The sequence below is a fragment of the Pezoporus flaviventris genome, unplaced genomic scaffold (genome assembly GCF_033815535.1).
Source record: "Pezoporus flaviventris isolate CSIRO_AGI_PZ_B2104156 unplaced genomic scaffold, CSIRO_AGI_Pfla_v1 ptg000054l, whole genome shotgun sequence".
NCBI lineage: Eukaryota > Metazoa > Chordata > Aves > Psittaciformes > Psittacidae > Pezoporus > Pezoporus flaviventris.
In genome coordinates this window covers 7,471,032-7,493,229 of record NW_026892602.1, presented here as the reverse complement: position 1 = coordinate 7,493,229, position 22,198 = coordinate 7,471,032, and the positions used below count along the sequence as shown (strand labels likewise).

Genomic DNA, 22,198 nt, shown 5'->3' with positions numbered 1-22,198 from the left:
CCTGATGTTGATCCTCCCCAAAGGTCAGTTTTCTTACCTCAGACTCAGTTGCTTAGACTGCAGTTCAGGAATTTTATCTAACATTGCTTCTAAAAAGCAAATATTTATGTTAGTAAATACCATTAAAGTATTGCTGTTACACAGATATTCTCATTAGTAAACCTCTAAATGTGAGAGAGAACTTTAAATGGACAGAAGCATATTACATTTGTATATTAAACTTTGCCATGTTACTTTACCATGCGAAGGATTTTATCAAACACCAAGTCCAGCCATTAACTCTTTTTATTGGAATTGATTATTTTTTAATGGGAATTAATTACTTTTTAGAATTAACACAAATTCAGAGTTCATGTCTTTGCCATGGAGGGCAAGTAGAGGAAGAAAGAATGAACAAACTGGCACCAGGAGTTATAAAAGTAGTGCTCAGGAAAAGAATTAAAAAGGAAAATAAAGAACCCACAGGTACTTTACAGAGGGATGAAATTGGACATTCCCCTTGAATGGGGAAGGATTACATTCAGGTCTGGCTCTGAGTAAGGTAGATCAGGTATTTAGCTTCATACATCATTAGTATCCTGAGCATCCAACTATGTTACTCTAATAGAGCACATTCACTCACCCACTCCTACTGAAGCTCACTTTTTTATTGTCCTTTCTCCTTTTTTAATTGGAGCAAGCATTTAATCTAGAGCTTTATCAGCACAAGCGGATGCCAAAAGGAACCTCTCTCCAAAAATATATCACTTACTCAAACAGAAGAGTTTAAGCAATCTTGACCAACAAAATGGAACATTTTAATGTCTGAAATTTGTACAGGATAAAAGGAGAACTCTTTCCTTTCAGTTCCATTCCACAACTCAGTTTGGAACTGAGATCTACAGAGGTAGAGCTGAGCTTTTTCCTTCATTTTCTCTGCCTCGCACTTGGAGGCCAAGACTAGGTCAGGAAACACTTCTATGTTATTTATTAACCCAAAATGGCATATTTGCAGAAGCTGTAATAGAGGATCTCTCTAGGAGTAAGGGAACACGAGCCACTGAAAGCAGGGAAGGCCTGCAAGTGTGAAGTGGGAAGGAGTCTTCCAGAAACAGAATCTAGATTACCCAAAGAGCCCAGAAAACCTTCTGAAGATTCTTGGTTTTGAAGGCAACCTGCTGCTGAGTCCAGATGTAATAATTCAGGCTTTCAAACACATTTCACCATTCTCTGAGTTTAAATGTAGGATGAGCCATTCATTATACACAAAATCTTCTTAAATATCATCTAAGCGATTTCAGTTATTTGAGAAATAGTGGCAGCACTGAACTTACAAAGATTGTATTTTAGAGGTAAAGTGCCCACAACTAGATTTTTCAAAATTAATTTAACTTAATGAAGCCAAAAAAAAGTAATTAATTCTATGTTTGTTAAATACAGTTATATTGGTAATCAGGCAAATGTTTTGCATGTATGTTTTTGTTACCTTCCTGAGTATTTCTGCTGAAGGATTTTATTTTTCCTACAGTCCAACATCCTATTTTCTCTTTGTTATTGTATTTTAGGCAAAATGTTTCAGAAACATAATATACATTAAAAATTCATAGCACTTAAAATAGTTATGTATCCAAGAATCCAAATGGGACTCCAGCAGAAGGTGATTCACAGTCCCACTGCACTGGGATTTTCATCAGCTCTCAGCACTGCCTCCAAAATAGCAGCCGTCGATACAGGTACTGAAGTACAACTGCTTTGCAGTAATTGATTCTGTATGTTGACCCAGACATTAGGGTGTTTACTGTCTGCATATGACTCCTTCACTTCATGGAATGCTGTGCAAAACTAAACCAGCTCACAACATGTCAGCCTTTTGACAGATACATCAAGCACTGTTTCTGAACATTTCTTTACTGCTTGACAACATTTGATCTTGTGGTTCTAACAAATCACACAAACCGTCTGGACAGCAGAAGGCAACACTACTTCACACAAGTCCAGAGGCTCTCAGGACGACAAGAGGCATCTACTAGAGAAAACTGTAGGAAGTTGCTTCAGGAGCAGAGTAGAATGTTGCTTTAAAGCCCACTATTTTTTATTATTACTGCTACTTAATTTGAGTACTTTGGAATTACTCAAGTTGTCTGCTCAAAGCAAAACTCCTGGCAGATACTGTTGCCCACAGTCATCATAGAGTCACAGAATGGTTTGGGTTGGAAGGGACCTTAATGCTCATCCAGTTCCAACCCTGCCACAGGCAGGGACACCTTCCACTAGACCAGGTTGCTCCAAGCCCCATCCAACCTGGCCTTGAACACTGCCAGGGATGGGGCAGCCACAGCTTCTCTGGGCAGCCTGTGCCAGGGCCTCACCACCCCCAGGGTGAAGAACTTTTTCCTACCATCTAATCTAAATCTACCCTCATTCCACCCTGAGAGCTGCAGAACTGCCTGATGTTGCCTCTGAAGGTGAAAGGATACAGCCTCTAACTCCATGAAGCAGAGAGTCTCAGAAATATTTCCGAAAACAAAATACTCAAATCCTCAGGAGAAAAAAAAAAAAAAGACAAATTAGGCTATCCTCCTCCCTGTTCCTCCAGGAGCGGGGAAGGAAAGAGCCCCCGAAGGGGGGGGGGGTGGGCGGGCCTCGACTGCTAACTTAAGTGTCCAGTGCTGTGATCACTATTAGAGGGTCCCTGCCTCCAGCCAGGTGGAGGTAGGGGACATTTGGATTTACTGGACTGTGTGGATCAGATGGCCTGGCACATCAGTCCCACAGAAGTGTAAGGCTCTAGTAGATACCGGTGCACAGTTTACCCTGATGCCATCAAGCTGTCAAGGGGTGGAACCCATCTATATTTCTGGAGTGGCAGGAGGATCCCAAGAGTTGACTGTGCTGGAGGCTGAAATCAGCCTGACTGGGAGGGAATGGCAAAAGCACCCTATTGTGACTGGTCCAGAGGCTCCATGCATCCTTGGCATAGACTACCTCAAGAGAGAGTACTTCAAAGACCCCAAAGGGTACCAATGGGCTTTTGGTATTGCTGCTTTGGAGACTGAGGAAATTGAGCAGCTGTCCACCTTGCCTGGCCTCTCAGAGGATCCTTCTGTTGTGGGGTTGCTGAAAGAACAAGTGCCAATCGTGACCACAACAGTGCACCGGCGGCAATATCGCACCAACCGAGACTCCCTGATTCCCATCCATCAGCTGATCCGTAGACTGGAGAGTCAGGGAGTGATCAGCAGGACCCACTTGCCCTTTAATAGCTCCATATGGCCAGTGTGAAAGTCTAATGGAGAATGGAGACTAACAGTAGACTATTGTGGCCTGAATGAAGTCACACCACCATTGAGTGCTGCCGTACCGGACATGCTAGAACTTCAGTATGAACTAGAGTCAAAGGCAGCCAAGTGGTATGCCACGATTGATGTTGCCAATGCATTTTTTTCAATTCCTTTGGCAGCAGAGTGCAGGCCACAGTTCGCTTTTACTTGGAGGGACGTCCAGTACACTAGGAACTGACTGCCCCAGGGGTGGAAACACAGCCCTACCATTTGCCATGAACTGATCCAAGACTGCACTGGAACAGGGGCAAGCTCCGGAACACCTGCAATACATTGATGACATTATTGTGTGGGGCGATACAGCGGAAGAAGTCTTTGAGAAAGGGAGGAAAATAATCCAAATCTTGCTGAAAGCCAGTTTTGCTGTAAAACAGAGTAAGGTCAAGGGACCTGCACGAGAGATTCAGTTTTTGGGGAATGAAATGGCAGGATGGACATCGCCAGATCCCCACAGATATGATCAACAGGATAACAGCAATGTCTCCACCCACTAATCAGAAAGAAAAGCAAGCTTTGGGTGTTGTGGGGTTCTGGAGAATGCACATCCCAAATTACAGTTTGATTGTAAGCCTTCTCTATCATGTGACCAGGAAGAAGAATGATTTTAAATGGGGCCCTGAGCAACAACAAGCCTTTGAACAAATTAAACGCGAGATAGTTCATGCAGTGGCCCTTGGACCTGTCTGGACTAGGCCAAGTGTAAAAAATGTACTGTACACTGCAGCTGGGGAGAACAGTTCTACCTGGAGCCTCTGGCAGAAAGCTCCAGGGGAGACTTGAGGTCGACCCCTTGGCTTTTGGAGTCGGGGATACAAAGGATCTGAGGCCAGCTATACCCCAACTGAGAAAGAGACACTGGCAGCCTATGAAGGGGTTCGAGCTGCTTCAGAAGTGATTGGCACTGAAGCACAGCTCCTCCTGGCACCCCGGTTGCCTGTGCTGGGCTGGATGTTGAAAGGCAGGGTCTCCTCTACACATCATGCAACCGATGCTACATGGAGTAAATGGGCTGCACTAATTACACAGCAAGCTCAAACAGGAAATCTGTCGTCCAGCCATTCTAGAAGTCATCATGGACTGGCCAGAAGGTAGATTTCAGAATGTCACCAGGGGAGGAGGTGATGGGTGCTGAAGAGGCCCCACCATAGAATAAACTGTCAGAAAGTGAAAAGCAATATGCCTTGTTTACTGATGGGTCTTGCCGTATTGTGGGAAAGCATCGGAGATGGAAGGCAGCTATATGGAGTCCTCAACGACAAGTTGCAGAAACTGCTGAAGGAGAGGGTGAATCAAGTCAATTTGCCAAGGTGAAAGGCATCCAGCTGGTCCTGGACATTGCTGAATGAGAAAAGTGGCCAGTACTTTATGTCTATACTGACTCATGGATGGTGGCAAATGCCCTGTGGGGGTGGCTGAAGCAATGGAAGCGGAGCAACTGGTAACACAGGGGTAAACCCATCTGGGCTGCTGCACTGGAAAGATATCACTGCCCGGGTGCAGAACCTGGTGGTGAAGGTACACCATGTAGATGCCCATGTACCCAAGAGTCAGGCCACTGAGGAACACCAGAACAACCAACAAGTGGATAAAGTGGCTAAGATTGAAGTGGCTCAGATGGACTTAGATTGGCAACATAAGGGTAAATTATTTTTGGCCCAGTGGGCCCATGACACTTCAGGCCATCAGGGCAGAGATGCAACATATAGATGGGCGCATGATCGAGGGGTGGACTCAATCACTATTGCCCAGGTTTTTCACAACTGTGAAACATATGCTGCAATTAAACAAGCCAAACGGTTAAAGCCTCTTTGGTATGGAGGACGATGGCTGAAGTACAAATATGGGGAGGCCTGGCAGATTGACTGTATCACACTGCCACCAACCCGCCAAGGCAAGCGCCATGTGCTTACCATGGTGGAAGCAACCACCGGGTGGCTGGAAACATGCACTGTGCCCCATGCCACTGCCCGGAACACTATCCTGGGCCTTGGGAAACAGATTTTGTGGTGACACGGCACCCCTGAGAGAACTGAGTCAGACAATGGGACTCATTTCCGGAACAACCTTATAGACACTTGGGCCAAAGAGCATGGCATTGAGTGGGTATATCACATCCCCTACCAGGCACCAGCCTCTGGGAAAATCGAACGGTACAATGGGCTGTTAAAAACTACACTGAGAGCAATGGGTGGGGGAACTTTCAAGCATTGGGATACACACTTACCAAAGGCCACCTGGTTGGTCAACACCAGAGGATCTGCCAACAGGGCTGGCCAGCCCAGTCAGAACTTTTACATACTGTAGAAGGGGATAAAGTTCCTGTGGTGCACATGAAGAATTTGCTGGGAAAGACAGTCTGGGTTATTCCTGCTTCAGGTAAAGGCAAACCCGCTCATGGGATTGCTTTTGCTCAGGGACCTGGATATACTTGGTGGGTAATGCGGGAAGATGGGGAAGTCCAATGTGTACTTAAGGGGATTTGATTTTAGGGGAAAACAGCCAATGAACTTAAGTGTATGCTGTTGCCTGCTGTATAATACTTTTATAGCCCATCAACTAGATGTCTTCAGGTCACCAGTGACTAGCCCTGACTTTCCTCCAACCATCATCCCAACAGAGAATGAACTTTGATGAACCGGATGAGTTCCGCAGTAAAGGAACGACCAGCATCAGCAGGCAACGATCCAATACTGCACACAGCCTTTCCTGCCCTGAAAGATTGTTACAAGAGATGGAATCTGACATCATAGACTGAATGGACTCAGCAGCATTATAGGGATTGGTCCATGCACTAAGAAAATTATCTCTTTCTCTTGGTCTGTGTGTATATGGATGTATAGATGTGGGAGAGCAATGGTATATTGAAAATGTGGGATCTGAGCACGACGTGAATGGTATGGAATAAGGGGTGGATAATGTCCTGGGTTCAGCAGTAGCAGCCATGTTTCTCCTTCGTGGTAGCTGGTGCAGTGCTGTGTTTTGACTTCCAGCCTGGGAACAGTGTTGGTGATGCTGATGTTTTCGGTTGTTGCTAAGTGATGTTTACCCTGACCAAGGACTTTGTGAGGCTCATGCTCTGCCAGGGAGGAGGGGAAGCCAGGAGGAAGCAGAGACGGGGCGCCTGACCCAGGCTAGCCAAAGAGGTATTCCATACCACAGCACGTCATGCCCGGGGTGGCAGGTAACTGGGAGTTACCCAGAAGGACACGGGCTTCTGGGTCGGACTCGTTTCTTGGCCGGTGGTATTGTATTCTCTTCCCTTGTTATTTTCTCCTATCATTGTTGTCGTTGGTGGTAGCGGTGGTGATTTGTGTTGTACATTGGTTGCTGGACTGTTCTTGTCTCAGCCTGTGGGAGTTGCACCCTTTCGATCCTCCTCCCCATCCCTCTGGGAGCAGGGAAGGGGAGAGCCCCGGGGGGGGGACACGGGCCTCGATTGCTTTCAGTCCGGCACTCACTGGGAGTGAGTGAACAAGCTGTCTGGCTAGGGTTTAAACCACGACACAGGGTATTTTAAAATATACCATAGGGGAATAAAAAACTTGACAATGTGTCTCTTTGTAAATAGGAGTAAAAAATGTGTTGTTTGTAAATATTTCTTTTTTGCATCCCATATAGATTGTTGATGCTGCCCTTAAAATTGTAGAATTCTGTAAGACAACCCAGAGGGACTCAGGCATATCAAGCCATGGTGAAAAGTATAATGGAAGTAAACTTCAGTTTAGAATGATAATAATAAAACTTTCTCACAAAACCAATGAATCTTATCATATATGACTGTGGGTTTCAAGCTTTAAAAAGCTTTAACATTAAAAAGAAAAACATAAGAGAAGGGTAAGGAGACCAATCAAATCCCTTTTCTTCATGGCATTTCTGATGGCTCAGCATCTTCTGCCTCATGGCATTTGTATGTTTGAAGCTCTCTGCTTCCTTGGATGAACTCATGGAGCTGTTCTACACCAACCACAGCTGTGCTGCTAACTTGGGTCATTTTAAACTTGTTTTGAGTAACTTCCCCTGTTTACCAATATTTTTAGGAAGTTTAAATCTATAATCTCTTTAGCTAGAAATACACAACACGAAATGTGCATTGCATAAGAAAATTTGAGTAAGACACTCACGGTTTACTTAGTTCCCTTTGAGGGGAATGAGGAAGACGCATGGTACTTTCCTTATCTGCCCATAAGTGATTTTTTGTAAAATTTTGACTCTGCCACCATTCTTCAGTGACAGACATTAGGCATGACATTTTTTGACACAATGTCAATAGTGACATCAGTAATATCTGACACAAGGCACATTGGGGTTATTTGACACACAATTGGATAGCTCAGGGCACTGGAGATCCAATGCATAAAGAGTTTTACCTCCAAGTCACCAGTGAATATCTATCCCAATGTTTTCTGTCACCAACTGATGGCTCCTCAGAGTCTTATACAGAAGGAGTTCGGGTGTATTGAGCAGATGTCCAGAAAACAAAAATCAACACAATAAATTACATTAATCTGTGCCCTATGTTGAAACACCATGGAATGAATAGCCAGCAAAAAAGCTATTCTTCTACTGCTATCTGTAATTCCTTTTAAAAATGGTTGAATCCCAAAGAAGACACAGGGGGATCAAATGAGTCAGAGAGCACTACAGCTCTAGTCTCCTGAATAAGATTCTGTCTCAACAGCTTTCAGTCCCATGGCTTTCATTAACAGTTAAATATGCTTATGGGAAAATAGAAATGTGAAATGTTGCTTTCAATGATGTGTTTTCCAAATATTTCACAATTGGCTAATACAGGACTCACAAATGCTGAACAGGAAGAAAATTAATTACCTATATGATCACTCTAGAATTTCCTGGAGTGCCGCAGTCCTGATTAAACAGGACTTCTACCTATATACAGTAATGTACTCATCTAAGAGCAGCATCTTGCAATATCTATTAGGAACCTGGCTGAGCTCCCGAATCCTGTTTGGCCCCAAAATCCATTATGCAAAACCTGGAAGCTCTGGACATGAGCAGGAAGAGGCATTAGTCCTGGGTACATATGAATCCACACAAACCTACAAGGACAGTCACCTGCTTTAGCTCTGTTTTCCAAGAGGCTACCTCTCTGCATAAGGTGCTTGAAGAATTTTATATTACTAAGCATTGCACCCAAAGATTTAGAAATCTATATTCCACTGAGTCTGTATAGTGTATGAATCCTCTTTTGGAGCAGACATTTTTGTCTTATTTTAAGGTTATACTTATGTTCAAACACCATCAGTGTGAGGATCAGGGCCTCTTTAATGAACAAAATATTTTTTTAAGAAATTCAGAGCCAAATGCCTTAATTATAGACTTTTTTAATATAAATGCAAATGTTAATCCATATGTAAAATGTGCTTCTTTTTCCTATTTTACATTAATTTTGAGAAGATGATCCACATTAACCTGTTTATCACAAGAAATCATCAATATGACCATGTGTTCAATTAGAGAACAGTGTTCAATCAATAGCTAGAACCAAGGGTTGGACTACCTTCAGAGTTCCATGAAATACTTCTAACTTATTTTCAATCAGACCATTCTAACGCCCAGATTCCTTCATTGTTCTGCAAATCGTGGAACAAAAAGCATTTCTGGAGCAAATTGTTGAGCTGAACCACTAAGGAAGCTCGCAGCTTCCCACAATGTAAGGATAACAGACTTGCATAAGACTTCACACAAGCCATGCCACAAGACATTGCCATCTCCTCCAAGTCAGAAGGGATATACTTTCAACCTATGGGCATAAACATCTGGCATTTTCCCAACCTCTGTCCCACAAGACCAGAGCAAGTATTTTGCTGCTGATCCACAATTCTCACTAGTCTTGGAGTTCAAAATTTCCCTGCTACAAAGCACAAAAAAAAATGCTGAACAGTAATACACCCTCTTCCTATCACACTGTTTAAACCAGCAGTTATATGATCGAGTCTCATTTAGCCAAAAGTTTCGCATCACAAGGTATATTCCGTGCTTCTTGGTCCAAATTTTAGGGAAGCGTTCTAGGCACACACCAACATTCTCATGAGAGAAAGAGTTTATGACATAAGTCCAGTGTGAACAGCCATCACACTTCTGTTTGCATGTCTTTATCCAAATAAAAACACCCATTTCTCAGTGGTTGGACAACCCACTTTCATTAGTGGACATCTGCATCCTTTCCACAGCTCTAACCTAATGCAATCTCTCCTTCCCACGGTGAGTGCCATTCGAGCCTCATTTCTGGGTGGGAACATTCAAACTATTCACATATCATTTTACATCTCAACCATTCACTTCTTCAGAGATTTATTAGTACATAGGAAAGAAAAGGAAGCTCTCCGATTGCTGCAACCTAATAGTAAATTCATAAAGATTGTTGAGTGCAGTGTTCATCTGTAGCAGCAACTAAGACTGCACATTCTGCACAGCTTTGGGGTGCTGGTTTTAAGGTCAGAATTCAGAGCTTTGCCAGTCATGGCCTTGCAAATCGCAGCTTTATAAATCCCATGGCAGAAACTGCTATAGATGGGCTGCAATCCAATCCCAGCATGCGCTTTCAAGCTTTGTAAAAAGCTAAAACTTGGAGGGAGGATTTAATGAAATTTGGGCTGTTAGCAGGCTAAACAAGAGCCCTAAAAGCACCCCTCACTGAACTCCAGTGGAGACGTTTTCAGAATTCAGATTTTCAAAATCCAGACACAGCCTCTCTGCGATTTTGGTTTGCTGCTCAGCCCTTTCTCGCGCTAGCACTCCTCTCCTGAACAGCATAATTTCTAGGACCTGTGCAAGTGGCACGAGCACACAGTAAGTCCACATACTAAAAAGGCAGGTGTCACTGACACAATAAACCATAATAGCTTCTTCAAAACTGTTAAAGAATTTTTAATTCATAGATCACTTGCCCAATAGCCTGCAATGGCTCCTCTGGAGCCATTATGATCTCTCAGGTCACTGTAGTGCCATACATGCACATTAAGTAGGCATGCAAAAATCATTAAGAAATTGGTGATGACAAAAATTACTCTGCAGGCTTGGTAAAGATCATTTTTCTTTTTCACTGAAACATTATAACATTCACTTAGCTGGCAGAAAATTTTACTTGGTGGAACCTCCAACAAGGAAGTTCATTCCACACGCAGCTCTGCAGCTGCTTCAAGTCAGATTTGTCAGCTCAGTTTACAGAGTTTTCATCCTCAAAGAGTCCAGTGGAAAGTCATTGGCAATACCCTTCAAGTAACTACTCAAAAGTAGTGTCTCTCTCCTACAGTAATTTGTTCCTGTATTCCAGCTAACATTTCAACAAACACGTTTCAAATAAAAGATAAATATTCACCACAAGACAGAATTTTTAACTGGACAGAGTCCAGTTAATTGAAAGCCTCAGTGATATTTTGAAAACTGAGATATGACCCCCTGAAAAAAAATGAAAATCTTATCACAGAAAACCTTAATTATGGCACAGACATGTTGTGGAATTGCTGCAGTATTCTTAGGAAATTACAGATTTTGGGGGGATAATTTTTATAAAAATCTATAGAAAGAAAAAAAAAAAAAGACAAAACACCATTCATTCTGCATCAGATAATGAGAAATGTATTTTACCAACCAGTTTTCTGCCACTGTGGGTTGATGATATGCCTATTTTCTTCTGGCCCATTATCTGAGTACTTGAACCCTGGATAACAATGAGTTCATAGAGAATGAAAGTGCTAGGCTTTAATTGTATGTATTTAGTCACGCAAACAGAAGCAATGGCCTGAGAATGGCTAGTTAGCCAGTGACAGCATTTAGCTTCAGAACTGGCTCGGAAGAGCTATTACAAATTGTAGCGATATGTGCTGGGCTGGTGCAGTAAAATTCTTAATTTAACCTTGTTGTTGAAATAAATTTTAGTGTCTTTTAAATGAAATCCCCACTGCTGCTAATACCCTGCAAATAAACATCATTAAAAAAATTGAAGACACTGGAAGAATGTGTGGTTTATGTTAAAATTTTCCCTGTCAATCAATTCTGCATGTCTGCATGAAACTGATGATCGCATCATCATGTTAGTTTGCCTGACTTGCTCAGCACAAAGAAGGTGGGAACATTTTCTCAAGCAGGGATGTCAGCACTTGAAAAATCAATCACCATCTGTGCTCATTTTCTGAAAGGGAGAAAAACAACCCCTGTTTAAGAATACACCAGAACAAACAACTTGTATGTTTGAAAATAAACCACAGGGTCAAAGAAACTTTATAATGAAAAGGAAAAGAAACAGTATTGCTGTGTTTTTATCACATTGGGCCTATGTACCTTGTGCATCATAATCTTGATTCTAAAAATAGATATTAATAATACCTACAGACCAACAGCATGTGAAACGCATACAAACAAGTTACTTTACAGCACTGAGTTTTATCTGTCACTACAAGTAAACCTTGCACAACTTTTTCATTCTGCTCATGATAAATCTCTGTAAAACTACAAAAATGGAGATGACAAAAGAAATCACTTAAAACACTGTTCCAGTGTACTTAATCTTACATCGGCAGCTTACAAATTTTAGCTTTAATTTTCCTTTTGGTTTCACAGTGTTGTTGATTGTTTGGAGGAGGTCTCCTATACAAATAACCTACTGTTCTGATAAAAGTTTTCAAAGTACCAGGAGCTAGAGAAGAGTATTACAAATGTTATCTAGTACAATGAATATCAATTAATCAAATTGTAAAACACTACAAGAGCTCACAATACACAAATAGCAGAGAGAAAGATAAATTGATTTTTGCTGCGGTGCTGCTCCTTTTCAGTAGCACAACTGTGTGAAAAATACCAGTTAAAAAGTGTGCTGAGGCAGCAAAAGCATTTAATACTCCACAAACAGTTATCTAAGCCAATGTCCAATAACTAGACAGTACTGTAATGTGACCTACATACTAACAAAATCATTTTTATACATGGAAAGAGACCAGACATTTAGCCACTTGATACCAGTTAGATAACTAATACGTCTCCCAACCAGTCTTTTTTTTTTTTTCCATCCCCCAAACACCATAGCTAAACTGTATTTTATGTTTTTTTAAAGCCAGACTTAAACTAGAGATGCTTGTAGATATCTGTCTGTTCTTTGGAGCTGTTGGGTTGTACTGTTTGCACTCTCTCAGCTCTTAGACTGATTTTTGCCTTTCTTTCCAGAACTTTTCTCCTGTTTATTAACCTGCTGGTTTACACTCCCTCTTCTCCAGTTTTAAAATCTTTACTTATAGGTAAATGTGGGTGAAATATTTTCTTCCCTTGAAAGCACATAAACATTTTGGGGTGGAGGTTGTTTCAAGAGAGACGATTTGAAGATTTCTCAAGCTGAACAGAGGAAGGAGAGGCATTACCTTCTATCCTTTCTTCCTCCTTTGTACTAATTTAAGAGACAGACAACCCTTGTCATGAATCCCCTCACTAGTCCTCACCGCTCTTCCCAAATGCAAGGTGGATCCCTTCCCTCAGTTTCCATCCATCTCCAAAAGACACTCTGAAACCACTGTCTTAGTTTTTACACTGGGTGAGACCCAAACCAGTCTTATTCATGAAAGCAGCTCCCACCCAACCCAGCCAACAGTACCTCTGGGCCACACCAGAGAAGTCCCTTTCCTTTCCTGGATCACAGAATCAAAGAATGGTTTGGTTTGGAAGGGACCTTAAAGCTCATTCAGTTCCAACCCCTGCCTGTGGCAGGGGCACCTTGCGCTAGAGCAGGTTGCTCCAAGCCCCGTCCAGCCTGGCCTTGAACACTGCCAGGGATGGGGCAGCCACAGCACCTGCACAGGGAAGAGCTTCTTCCTGATGTCTAATCTAAATCTTCCCCTTGTCCTGCCACTACATGCCCTTGCAAAAAGTCCCTCTCCACATTTCTTGTAGGCCCCCTTTAGGTATTGGAAGACTGTTTACAAGGTCTCCCCTAAACTTTCTTCTCTTCTGCAGGCTGAATAAGCACAGCTTGAATGCCCAGCTTGGATTTGCCACAGACCCAGGTTCCAGGTCTGCATACCCCTGTGGCCGGTGCTGTGTCTGGCTAGCTTCCCAAAATTTAAGATTACTTCTTCATTTGTCCTAGTCGAAGGGCTGGCTCAAAGCAAGGAAGTGAGAGCACAGTCCCACTGGCTATTTTAGGACCTCTCAACAGAATACATTCACCACACCATTCCTCTTCCTACTTGGAGAGCTGTGTTTGAACAAAGGGCTTGCTATGCATTACAGAAAACTGGGAGAGTATATCAAGAATTGAACCACTCAGAAAAAAATATTTTAAGTATTTCAATTAAGATTATGTTAATCATAAATTAAGCAAATGTCAATAATCTAAAAAAATAAAATAAAATTATTCTGACAGGAGGGGAAATGGTAGTGTTATTTCCAGGGTGACAGATTATATCACACGGAATGTTTGTATGAAAGTTTGTCTCATACAGCACTAAATATTAAAAAAAGGACACAAACTGTCATTAAAAGTCAGTACTACCTTAATTGGTAACTAAATTGATATTCTGAGCATTAGTGCCAAGGCTAGAAGGTCAGTCCCTTGAAATAAAGTAATTGGCTAATGTGGGAAAGTTTGCATTGACAGTGCCTTTCAATAAAGAGCACCTTTGATCCCCAAGGCTGAGACATCCAGCACGTCCTAACACACTTTATTCTTACAATAAATACTGTTGTAAACCAAACTTAAAATGTACATGTAAACAAGACAGTATTTAAAAAAAAAAAAAACTTAGATCTCCTTTGCTTGTACTTTTCTGCCACAAGTTTTACACAAATTAAAGCACTGCCTAATGCAAAAGTTGACTTAAAATACATTGTCTGCATTTACTAAAAAGTATAGTTTGCACTAAAAAAAAAAAAACCCAAAACCAACTTGATGTTGTAAGTAAAGCTGCAAGGTTTCACACGGGATTGCTATCTTACTGAAAACACACTAGAAGACAGTTAGGAAGACACAAATCAATGCTGCAGGACTGTGACTCCTTCATAAACATAAGACAAACCGTGTCAGTTTTCAAATAAGAGAAAATATTCATTAAAAGCTTCAATATGTTGGGAAGAATGTGCCCTACAATGCCAATTTACTGCAACAAACCTAGCTAAGTAACTAGACTGTGGGCTTCTTTTTGTCTCATATTCAGAATGCAGAAAAATAGGAACAAGACCTCTGCACCTCTTGCTACTGGGAAAAGAGCCTGAAGAGGACTTCAAACTGACAGCTCCTAAAAGTGAAAAAGCAACACATAGAGTCAGACATGGTGATTCTCAGGAAGGACTGAAGTGAGAGACCATAGCTGCTAAACTCATTATCATAGGTAGATCTGTTGAAACTGAAGCTTTCAGCAGAAAATTTGGTTCTGACCCAAAACAGGCCAATCCTGACATTGCAGTGTGTAAATGTTTACCTTGGAAAAGTCAAAACACCATCCTTAAATTCTGTCACTTATGTTTTAATATGCTGTATTACAGTAGAGCATAGCGATCTAAAAACATCAAATGTAAATAAGTATTTAAACTCCATCAAAACATTTGCATAGTCTCCTCTGAAAACTTCAGAAAATACATATTAGAAATCATGTCAATCAAATTAAAAAGAGAAAACATACTCTCAACTATTATATTTTTTTTTTGAGTTTGTGGGTGGCGAAGGAAGGAATAATTGTGAGGAATAAAAGTAAGCCATGTGAATGGCTGAACAGTTAAGCTGAAGCGGGACAGATGCATGTCCTGTTCGCAATCAAGAACAGCTTAAAAAAAAATTGTTAGATTTTACATTTATCCATTTGTACTTTCACTTTTCAGAGTTTCTTCCCTGTGACTATCAGGTATATGAAAAACAGATCTTACCAACTTACATTTATGGAAATGGATAAAAAAAGAAATCTGTTCAGTGAAAAACTATAAAGATTAAATGTGCATTTCATAGGCATTTCAATAAATACCAAAATTGTTATTCCCCATTACAGAATGAGACTTGGTCAAAATTTTTTTGTTTAGGGTCATGTTTAAGTACTAATATTTAAGCTAACCTAAGAACAGAAGCAGTACAGCAGTTGTGGGAAAAAGTTTATACTTCTCTCCCACCCCCAAAGCCACAGGACTGTAGTTTTCCTATTTTCATCATTGTTAGTATATTAAAAAAAAAAAGTACAAAAAAGAAAAAAAAAGGAAATTTCACTCCTTCTTTCTTATTTCTTTAGATCATAACCTGACATTAATGAGCAAATACACACTAGGATGATGATCACACTGCAGGATAAAATGCTCGTATACTGTGTTGATAAGTTAAGATGAAAGAAACCCAGAACAAAGACACAACAGTATTGTGAAGATATGTTTGGATTCCAAAATTTTTGTATCAGTCAAAGATAGAAACACCCAAGACAAAAAAAAAACCCTGATAAATAGAAACATTCCCTTTTTTCCACTTGACTGTATAACCAAGATGCTGTATATATTAAAACATTACTCCATGACTATGCCTAGCTGCCACATACAATACATAGACACATTATATTCATATTTTCCATCTGTTCTCTGAAGGGTTTGCAGCTCCCATCAAATTTACATTACAGGAGACAAAGATGCTCAAGTGGAAACAGCACTGGCACTGACAAACTAAGACTATAGCTGAGGTCCTTCTGAGTAACCTCTCTCTGAGTAACTGCAGTTCTCCCTGAATCTCAGAATGAAGCATTATGATAGCCCATCCCTGGCAGTGTTCAAGTCCAGGCTGGATGGGACTTTGAGCAACCTTGTCTACTGGAAGGTGTCCCTGCCTGTGGCAGGGGACTGGAACTGGATGAGCTTTTAAATCCCTTCCAACACAAACCAGTCTGTTATGTTTCCACTGGACAGTTTACTGGGCTATACTAGAAGAGTTTACAGGAACTATGGGTGCAAACTCCAGAAAGGTTACCTGAAAGGCATTTAATACAATACCAACCCTCTTATAACAACCCTCACTCTAACTATAGTATGATGCAGATGGCACATTTCATCATTTATACTTTGCTGGGTAGTTCCTTTGTTTTCAGTAGCAGTCATGCACCACAACTTTTCCTTTCCATTTTCTTGCCTGCCAGATGAAGTTTTTTTTTTTCCTCTTTTCATGTGGATTGGCTTATCTACCTAAGAAGCCATGACACTTTATTCTAGCATAACATGGCACTGTTTCCTCAAAGTGTGACCAGTCATTAGAAGTATCACTCTGAAACGTGAATATTAATGCCCAAAAGAGATCAACCAGGAGCACTACAAATGGACAAGAACAGATTAGACATATACTGGTAACAGGATTAATAATTTACAAGTATGTCAGACACAGTAACACATCGTCTTGGTCGACAAGAATGACTATTAAAAAACTATACTGCCACAAGCACCACCAGTGGTTTTATTCAGTGGCATCAGCCTGATGCCCAGAACTAGCCAGTAATAAAACTACTTTCAAGGAATGAAAATCTGAAGTAAATATGAAAGTTGCACTGGGTGAATGCTGCAGCCATCAAGCAGTTGCACTTAAGAGAGAAGAAGACTTTATAATCCAAAAGAGAATTTTCCAGCAATAAAGTATGAATGAATGCTGAAGTTGACCAAAGTTCATAATAAATTATATTATTTTAATATAATTTTGTGTTTAAAGACATTCTAACTGCAGCTGCATACTGCAACTGTTTAAAAGTGCTGCCCAACAGCCCCTTTATGAGTCAGGCAATGTACATAAAGGTATGCTCAGGGAAAAATAAACCACCCCATATTTGGAATACTTTTTGTCTCAATGGCTGGAAAAAGTAATTTACCCAAGAGAGTAAATAAATGAATGTATCAATCCCACTGATTCAACTTCTTTTCTCCAGTTAATTTGAGTTTGCAAAAAAAAAACAAACTGCCTAATGACATTATCTTGTGACTGTAGAGCTACTCATGTTGACGACGTGCAAAGGACACAAACAGTCCTTCTTGGTCATATGTTTAAAAAACCCTGAACTGAGAACGATTTGAAGAGCTACTTCTTAAAATTTCTTCTACTAAAGATAGGTACTTCTGCCTAATATATTCTGTGCCTGACACTTTCTGCAACACTAAGCAGTACTTTTTTGCTGAAAAGGATGCAAGCTGAAATTATTAAAAAAAAAAAAGAGAGCCCAAAGTCTCCCTATTTTTTGATTAATGCTAATTTTATTTAGCATTTTACTTGTTCCCACAGCCCAAGAATTCACTTTTCTGTTGACTTAGTTTGTAGTGTTTCTATGTGTTTTCAGAAGAGACATACCTCTCCTGCGCCATCCTAGAGCCAGCCTGGCTTTGACATGGCAGTCATTGCCTACAGACCTAAGCGCAAGTTTCTGAACAAAGTTCCCAACACTCCACCTTCCCCCTTTTAACTTGAATTCAGTAAGTAATTTTAGGTGGGTGAATTGTGTCATGAAAACGGGAGTCTCTTTATTCATTGTTTTTTAAAAGCTATGTAATTCTTGCCCTGCCTTTACTTGCTTTATATTAAATATTCACTAGAAATACGTGGGAAAGTTGCACATACATAGTAACTGTTCTTTTTGCTCTGGAGACAAAATTGTTACTTACTCAGTTAAAACTATTACTGATTTTTTGCCAAATGAGTAACTGCAACCTGACTTGGTCACAGTGGCTCCATCCTTCTCCTCATGAATCTCCTATTGCACAATGTGTCTCCTGACTGTGCCTCTTGCCCCTCCAGACTTTCATCTACTTGGACCATTAGGCTCTCTAGGACTACATAAGAAGGGTTCAGTATAAATTTTGACTGGAGCTGCAAGGCAAACTATCAAATAGTAAAGCAGAACAATTATAAAATTAATCTCAGAAGGATCTTCTCCTATTCCTCTCCTACACAGGCAATTGGAGAGAAAGGAAGAGGATGAAGAAGCAAGCTCTCAAGAGCAACTCAGCCAGGACAGATAATAAACCTGCATTTACCCTGAGAAAGCAGGGTGCACGTTCAGTCCTATGTGTGTATTTCTAAAGAGCATGAAATATCAAATATTCTTCCTGAAGAATAATTCTCTCTCTATTCTGTTTCCACATTCCTATGTAACTATCCAATAAATATTATCCTGCTCACATGCTTCTGTTTACTTAGGATACATTATGTTTGATGTAGTCTGGCAGCATAAATTTTAGTTCTGTCATCTTAAAATACTAATACTTGTCAATCAAAATAGAAAGTACCTAATAAAAATGTTCTAGAAACTAATAGCCCTATATTCCTACACTCCACTTGGAGCTAAGCATTGCTAAAAATGAGATTAATTACATGTTTATACAGCGCCCAGTACAATCAGACCTCTAACCAACATTTTCCTAGTAGGCTATATACATAGTAATATATATGTACTGTGTATATATTATGCAATATATGCAATGCTAAATTAATACTATCACAGTCTTTTGATGTACAAAAGAGTTTTTCAGGAAAAAAAAACCTCACAACTTGCCCAGTGACACAGTGTTAGGTAGAGAATGAAAGAAAAGGGCATGGTCAATATCAGAGTAATTTATGATGACTTTCTGCAGATGTTCAGGAGCATGGAAGCACTGAGGATATACATACAGGACAGGTCCCTTCAGTTATGACCAACATAACCGGGTAAACTGGTCAACTTAAGAAAGTGTCAGAAAAATATCCTCTGAATTCTCGCTGTAGGAACTTCACTGCTTGGTACATTTAAACCTTCTATGGACAAAGTATTAGCAAATGCCCTGTAGGGAACAATCCTGTAATGTCAAGAAGATGGACTAGATGTATAACTGGTCTTTTTCTGCTTCAACTTTTATTATTCTAATCCATCACCCCTACCAAAGTGGCAAAGTTTTACATAGACCTTTAAAATTATGGCCATTAGAAAATGATGTCTGTGACTGCATAATATATACACATATGGATGTAAGGTCTGGTTTTTGAAAAACCAAAGTGCAAAACCAAATTCTGCACCTAATTTGCCCATGCTACAGCTGTAACTATTCATTAATCTAGCAAGTGAGACAGAAATTTCTAATTACAGTTATCTGAATGCAGGATTTACAGGCATAAATGTGACAAGTGAACTTGCAATGTAAGCATACAGTAACTTAAACATGTTTACTGTTGACAACATAGTAGTATTGTACTGTAACATGCTTATGCCACAAAACCAGGATCAGTCTGTGAGCTTTTCCCCAAAACAGAAAATTAGAAATCCTGCAAGGTAGACAACAAGTTGACATCAAAGCCTGCGAAAGCAGCAAAGGAAAAGTCCCACAAGGAGCTCTAAACAAAACCCTTCCATCAGGGATTCTCAAGGAAAAGATGAAAAGTTTTACTTGGCTCCCTTCTGCCCAAACCACTATGGTATTCCTCGTTTTTCTTTGCCTCTGTGTTTCAGGTAGGCCAGAACTCCCTATCACTCTTTCTAAAACCTGAAGTCCACAGAGGATTTTGTACTGACAATTTACTAGCAGTAAAAGTCACTCAAAGCAATGGCTGCAGAAAGCTCCTTTGTTCCCCAGGCACAGGATGGCAGAACTGTCCAAGATGTGTTTAAGGAGGAAGATAAAGGCTTCACATCATCCATGTATATTATTGTTATTTCTGTTACTCCAGAATGGAAATCCTCTTATTGAGTAAGGCACCAGGCAGTCATGCCCATATGAGTGCCAATAACAAGATCCATTGCCTACTCATTTCACTAGGAAAGAAAAACAATGAAAGGGTATGGAGAAAAGGTGTTTTCCTTTTAATTCTTTAGACTGTAATAGTTATAATTGGCTTTTCTCTACAGTTTGGCCTCAGTTTTTCATAGTGTTACAGTGAGAAACAACAGTCTGCAGTGATTTTTATACACAGAACTTAATGACTTCAATTGCTGCTAAGGATGCAGAATGGTGGTAGGATATGGCCATACACCATTAAGGTCCTAAAGCCTTCATAATTACTGGGTATACAGAATATTTATTATAAAGACCATGCCAGGCCTCTTTTGTGAGCTGCCCTGGGCCTGTTCTCTGAGCCACTTCAAGCAAGAAGTTTAAATGAAACTGCTCCCAAGTTTCTGAAATGGTTTAATAAAACATATACTGACTGTAATATTCAGTTTATAGTAGAAAACTATTGCCCCTTCGTTTGAAAAATGACCTCTAGTTGGCAATTTTACTCTCAGCTTCATAGATTATAGTCCGCTGTTGGTCATTTTCTCAATCCACAGGGCAATACTTTTCCATAACAAGCTCAAACTGCAATCAGTATTTGTAGTCTGTTACACAAGTTGAGGATAATATGTCTCAACACATTCTACTATATGACTAAACAAAAGAAATAACAACCTGGTGACACAGACATATGGAGCAAAGCAGTACTGTTCTAATGCTGAGAGAGCAGAAAAACATATTTATTTATATTGTGCTAATTTAAATTAAATGTCTTCAGTACACAATAATTTCTAATTTGATTTTTTCATTAATAGTGTTTTGGTTTATGTTATCTTATGTGTTTTCTTATTTTTATGTAAAATGGCAAATACTCAGATTTGAGAAATGACAGATAATGACAGATAGCCTAACATTCTAAAATCACCTTAAAATATGTTCACATAGATATCTTAAAGATCATTTGCTCTTGGGCACACAACACACAGTTGTAAACTTATAGGCTTGATACTAGGAAATTCTAATACAGTTTAGTAGAGAAATTATTTCAGCACACAGTTCTCCTACGTAACTATGAGATGGAATACCACACTTTGGAAAAACAGTTCCCATATTAGATGATCAAATAGGTACACACTGTCAAGGAGAAGTTGTAGACCAGGAAGTGAGGGAGACCTGGAGTCTGTTCCTAGATGTGCCCTAGATAGCTCTGCCAGTGATGTTAACATCCTCCCTCCTTCCCATGCTGCAGCTACACAGCCCTGAGGGGCCAGCACAACTTACCTAGATGGCTGGAATGTTGCAAGGCTTAATTCTTTAACCGGTGGATGATGAAAGTTCTTGTTGATCTTTTACTGTAAATGCAAAATATTTATCATTACAAGACTAGTATTCATCCCCATCTGTAAATAAAACTGTGATTAAAATATGACAGTCGCCCACACTGAGAGCCAAAAGGAACTTCCTAAGCTGGACTACTGAAATCAAACAGAAGGGGACATTTTGCCATGCTTCCTCTAGAAATGATGAGATCCCTATCCTCTAAAGAGATACACCATAATTGTTTGGGATCTGTGATGACTGAAAACTATATTAAGACCCATAAGAGAAAAAGGTTCCTAGCAGGTCTGAAAGGACAGCTTCAGAAGCTATACTCGTCTCTTAATACTGTACTTTGAGCTATTTTTTTTTTCTTCATTCATTTTCCACGCTGTTCCTATATTGTTGCTCAGTCTCAGTTTCACCTACCATCTCCAGCTGGAACTTGAGTGAACTGGATTCATTTAAACACACAGGCACTGCATCCATAAGCTTCAGAACATTTGAGCTAGGGAATGTATTTGTAATGTGATCACTAGAAGATGATGGCTCTTTATCTTACAAGTCTTCAAGGAATTTAGATGTCCAGCTCACTAATAGTGTTCGGGACCTAGGCTTTCACATTTTTATGGTTCTGGAAGAAACAATTTCTAATGCAGAAAGAAGCAGTGCTTTTTTTTTTCCACCCCCACATTTTTCATTTTAGTGTAATAAAAGTGGCACATATGTCCCATAGCGTAATGGATTAATTAAGGAATATGATGTTTATCCTAGGTCCTGAGTTGTACATCTTCATAACTCACTCATAAAAATTAATGTGTTATATCACGCTCGAGAATGATATATCTATTTTTACCATACCTGTTGAGAATAAATTG

General features: G+C 40.1%; 1 protein-coding gene across 3 annotated transcripts in view; it reads right to left on the bottom strand.

Moving 5' to 3' along the window:
• The window catches only part of ZNF536 (zinc finger protein 536), a 348,533-nt gene that overhangs the window by 258,653 nt on the left and 67,682 nt on the right, over window positions 1–22,198 (bottom strand). For all 3 annotated transcript variants that reach the window (XM_061469112.1, XM_061469110.1, XM_061469113.1), the window contains exon 3: window positions 21,285–21,355. The gene's annotated coding sequence lies outside the window, so the exon portion shown is untranslated. The remainder of the gene's footprint in view (window positions 1–21,284; window positions 21,356–22,198) is intronic.